Here is a 6,000-nt window from a genome sequence, read left to right as displayed (position 1 = left end):
AGTGTTCATTTCGATTTTCCGTTACAACAAAACAATAAAAAAATACATGGCAGAACAAAACATATACTAGATAGATAGATAGATAGAAGTTTATTCATCATCCAGTCATTAGCCAATAAATCAAACACAAACAACAACATTCGATAGGTAAAAGAAGAATAAATCGACTAACAACGGAATTGATAGGAGGTTGGAAGGACCATACGGTCACTAAATCGAAACAACTCTCCTGGCATAAAAAAGGTTGACAGATTACATTTTATATTATACCAATTATAAAACATTTTAACTTGTTGTAACTAACAATTGAGCAACAAGAGTAATGTGACACATATTGAGACGAATTTAAAATAGAAGCGGCAAGAAAAAGCGTTTAGTTTTATATCACACAAAATAAAAACGTACAAGTAGAAAAGTTATGAATCAGTACTTATTCAGAAAAGACTGGAGATACTTCTTGGAAAAAACATTAAAACTGGGAATTTCCTTTAGGTTTTCGTTAACCCTTTCCATGCGATTTTTATTTTTTTATTAAATAATCGTATTTGCTACGCCGACTTCATGCATTTGTACCCCCACAACTAATCGATCGACTAACGAAAAACTAATGATCCTCTGTTGCCCACTGACGGCTCGTTGAAAAGCTTATTTAAAGAGCTTGCAATTGGCAATTAAAAAAAAATTTTTTTTTTAAAAGGGGTGGTCTGAGTCACAAACCGGATAGAAAAAAGGCATTATTTTTCTTGGGTGTTGAAACTTCAAACCGTAATAAAAAATAGAAATATTCGCTAAATCCTTTACTGTTACCGCTTCTTGGTTGGCAAACAATAGCATAATATTGCTGTAGCAATTTCGCTATCTAACTCAAAATACTTTGGTAGATGGAAGGGATAATATGTCTTCTATTACCACCCAAAAAACACCGAAATTTGCATAAATTTAAAAAACACTCCCTCATTCCACCGCAAATAAAATTCCCACGGTAAACGAAAGCCAGATTTATCGTCGCTTATGTTAATCTCGAAGAAGACTTCTTATCAATAAACTGAAACCCGGAAAAACTAGACCAACAGTTTGCGACCGATTGCTAAATAAAACAGTGGAGTACATCAACGTACCCGCCGCAATCTAGCGAGTTTTGTCGTGGGTACGTATACGTGCCCACCGCACGGAAAGGGTTAATATCGTTCCAAATTCTCACACCCTGGTACTTTATGGAATTTTGGGCCCGCGAGGATGAAAATCGTGGTACAAATAATCCTCCCTTTCGAGATGAACGAGTACCATATGTATGTGCATTTTTTGTTGTAACAAAATATTGTTGTATTACGCGAGGGGCAGTGCTATTTACCGCTTGATACATGAGCCTTCCCATTTCATAAAAATATAGATCTTTTATTTTAAGAATACCAAGGATTTTGTAATAACTACTCAAATTTGCCCAGCGTGGCACCCCGCAGATGGCTCGAATTGCTTTATTTTGGATTAGCTGTAATTTGTTAAGACTGGTTTTGTCACAACAACCCCAAGTTACGATACCATACAGAATACAAGAATGAAATAATGAATAGTAAATGATTTTTAAAGCATGCAATGTCAAATAGTGTCTAAGTTTGAACATAATCCCAGTCACTCTTGATAACTTGCTATATAGATATTCAGTATGAGCATGCCATTTAAATTTGTTGTCAATAATTATCCCAAGATATTTCATGCATGACACTTCAATTAACATTTTATCACCAAAAGATACATGGAAAGCTTTACTTATATTTTTTTGGTGAGAAAGCATATAGGTCGATTTAGAATAATTTACTTTCAATTTATTTGCTCTCATCCAGGCATCAACTTTGCTTATTTCATTATTTATGAGAATTTCAAGAATATGAGGGCAGTGGTGGCTTTTAGCAATACATGTGTCATCAGCAAACATTCTGGTGTCACTATTGGTAGCATTATTTAGATCATTAACATAGATTATAAAAAGTAAAGGCCCCAAAATTGAGCCCTGTGGAACTCCGCAAGATATTGGGAGATATTGTGAAGTTGTGGAATCTAATTTGACATATTGACTTCGCTGCCACAGGTAGCTGGTCAGTAATTTACCAGCAACACCACGAATACCATACATGGACAGTTTGGTTAGCAAAATAGAATGATTTACAGTATCGAAAGCTTTCGATAAGTCAAGAAAAACATTACAATTAATTTTATTGTTCTCTAAGTCATCCATAGCAGATGTCATGATATCAAGCACGGCATGGGTGGTACTACAGCCCTCACGGAAACCAAATTGATAGTCACTTATAACATTGTGCTTGTCAAAAAATAGTTTTAAGCGTGTGTAAATCAAACGTTCAAAAATTTTGGAAATAGAGGAGAGTACAGAAATGGGACGATAATTTGACAAAACTTTACGATTTCCAGCTTTGTGGAGTGGTGTAACTCTGGCAATTTTAAAAATTGATGGAAAAATCCCATTTTTTATACACAAAGAAAACAGACTTGCTAAGTAGGGAGATATAATATCAGCTGTAAACTTAATGAATTTTGGTGGAATATTATCAGGCCCAATAGCCTTGTTTATATTAATTTTGGTTAGTTCAGCTAATAGTTCATTTTCACTCACTGGTTCCAGATAAACGGAACTTTTGACCTGCCTTTGCACATAGTGTTTGAAAACATCAGAATTCGGAAGCTTGGACGAAAGAGAATTTCCAATAGACACAAAATAGTTGTTGAAACAATTGGTTATTTCCAATGGATTTTTAACAATGGAACCATTTCCATTTAGAATTTCTTCAGGGAAAGATAAATTCCTTTTGGGCGAGATTAAGGACTTTATTGTCTTCCAAGTTTCCTTTGAATTAGATTTGCTTTCTTTAAATTTGTTTGTATAATATAATCGCTTTGCTTCTTCAATAAAACGCTGAACAGTTTTGGCATATTTCTTATAGTGAGCTTTTTGGTCCAATGAACCAGAGATGAAGTGAGACTTGTACAAAGAATTCCTGTGATTGATTGATTTGAGTAGATTATGACTGAGCCATGGTTTTGACAGCAGTGTCATCTGCTTACGACTCAACTTGCGAATTGGTGCATGTTTGTCAATTAAGCGTTTGAACGTATCTATAAATTCTGCACTAAGTTGTTCAAGCTGTGATGGAGTTGAATTTTCATCTGGCAGTATGGAAAAGTTGTCGAAGACTTCACTTCTGAAGTTATCCAAATTAAAATTTTTCATACAATGTTTTCTAGGTCTTTTTGAATTTTTATCAAGAGTGTTCATTTTGCTCAGACAAAATACAGGGAAATGGTCGGAAATATCGCTCAATAATATTCCTGGTACAAGATTGGCATTAAGACAATTTGTGTAAATATGATCAATTAGGGTCGATGAAGTGTCTGTCACTCTAGTTGGTTGGCAAATTAATTGAAACGAGAAATTTGATTGAAGCATGTTCACATAATCAAGAATATTCTTGCTATTTGACTGCAGCAAATTGATATTCATATCTCCCAAAATATAATAATGACAGTTTTTTCAATTTAGCGAACACAACATTTCATCCATGAATTCCAAGAACTTCACGTTATCTTGTCTAGGATGCCTGTACACTGACCCTAGTATTACAGATTTGTTTGATTGTTTTTGTTCCAATTCCAGCCAAATACTTTCATAATCCAAGCTTTCTTGACCTGGGAAATTTAAAATATTATACTTCTTATTTTCAAGGATATAGAATCCCACACCACCAGCATTGGTCCTGGAATTAATATTCACAAAATTGTAGTGTGGAAGCTGAATGTTCAAAATAGAATGGTCGGTGAGCTTTGTCTCAGTTATAGCAATTGCAGTTGGAAGATGATTGAATTGACATAACAAACTCTGAAGTGAGTCAACATTCTTCTGCAAAGATCTGACATTCATATGTATTAAGAAAAACCGCTTTGATGTTAAAATACTGTTAACATCTTCAACTGTCATATATTCAGATACATTTCTATTCGGATACACATTATTTGGTTCATCAGATAAATATGATGATAGTGAATCCTTAGTTAGAACACAGTTGAAAGCCTTTCAAGACATGTCCATTTATCCACCAAAGTGAACAAGAATATAAAAGCAGCAAGGTAATGGTGTATATTTCCCAAAAAGAAAATCTGAACTTGATAACTTTTGCTTTTCTGTTGAAACATATACAATGCATATGCAATTTTAACAAATCTTTAAAAGACTTTTCTGATTCATCACTTTAAGAACTCTTGCCTTAGGAGTTTTGCGTACCAATATATCACCATTATTTGTCCATATAAACTTGTAGCCATTGGATTTTACCAGGCTTTTTGCTTCTTTGAATAGAGCTCTCCTTTGTTTTGTTAGATTTTCTCGAATAGATAAGTACCAAGCATCTCCTGCATTATTCTTAAATTGCTTCTGTATATTTTTTCGGCCGCTGAAAATTTTGTCACGAAGATTCACATCAAAAAACTTGACCATGATAATTGGGGGATAAATGGACTTGTCAGAAATTTTCAATCTATAAGAATTATCAATGGATGATGGCTTTATTTCAACACCAGCCATTTTAGCAACATCCTTCACAATCACCATAGTGTTTTCATTCTGCATAACAGGATAGCCATGTATTTCAAGGAGATTTCTCCTGTTTGACTGATCCATCTCATCTATTGTTTGTCTGTATTGTTGTTCATTCTTTTGAAATTCAGATATATTTTGCTTCAGAAGATTTATATCAGACTGGCAGTCATCCATTAGCTTTTGCAGTTTATTTATCTTACATTCCTGTTCTTTGAATTCATTCATTACATATTCTTGTGAGGAAATGATATCTGTTAGGATGACTTTGGTCTGTGAATCCTGAGACTTTGTGACTTGTTCAACATCCATCAATTTTCTACAGTTGATTTCTACCAATGCTTTGATTTCATTTTTCAGCATCTGCATAATGTCCTTCTTCAGGCCTTCAACTAATGAGGAAAATTGTGGAGTACTACACCAACTGTCCCCGAAAGTTTTTTCAAAAACTGATGTTGTTGATTCAGATCGCTGAGCAAAACAAATGTTGTCTTCACTTTTAGCCACATTCATCATGAAGTCAATTACAACAAAATAGTATATAAATTATTTCAATAGTAACCTTAATCAAACCTTAATTATACAGCGAATAAAAATACTCAAAATCAGGAAAGTGGGCGATGCACATGCCCACTTACCCTAATTAACACACTGAGGTAAATTTTAAAAAAAAAGATAATTCGAGCGTAAATACTAACTTGGGTGTGGGATGTGCAGTTTGAACATAGACAACAATTCATTCTATAAATATACATGAAAATAACGAGAAGCGTAGAATACAACAAATGAACAATGTGATTAGCGAACAATAGTTGATGTTATATTGGACGCACTCAACTAATAGTTCACTTGACGGTAAACAACAATAATAAAAGCAGCGTAAAAGTAAACAACAACAAACGAAGTAAATTATGACTAGAGCATTTTACGCCCTGGCGTTCCAACTTCAGTTTTAATCAAAATCCATGTGCTTTGAGAACTTGTACTGAATAAGCCGTCTTTTTTATGGAATCCATCATCAATTATCCGTTACATCCGACGTTTGACTGTTCATGTAATCTTCAGCTTCGATCAGTTTTCCATTATAAACTACACGCAGGCTAGCATGATTTGATTTGAAATGAATGTTTCCCCGAGCATTTATTTTCATGTTTATTTCCGTAAGAATGACCAATCAGCAATTATTCAACAATGACGTAACAATTCTTTAGCACAGACAGATATTTGAGCACGGTTGTAAACATCGTTATAAATCGTACAGCCTAATTGTCGTTATGTCTTTCGAAGACTTTTAGTTTAGTTTCAATAATCAAAAATTCATCCCGCAAACCTTGCGACAGACCAGCCTAAAATTGGCTATCAGTATCTGTAAGCCATACGTGGATTATTGTTTTTAA

Source organism: Styela clava, chromosome 6 (assembly GCF_964204865.1).
Source record: "Styela clava chromosome 6, kaStyClav1.hap1.2, whole genome shotgun sequence".
Classification (NCBI taxonomy): domain Eukaryota; kingdom Metazoa; phylum Chordata; class Ascidiacea; order Stolidobranchia; family Styelidae; genus Styela; species Styela clava.
The sequence above is the reverse complement of the archived record's forward strand: the minus strand, read 5'-3'. Positions refer to the sequence as shown.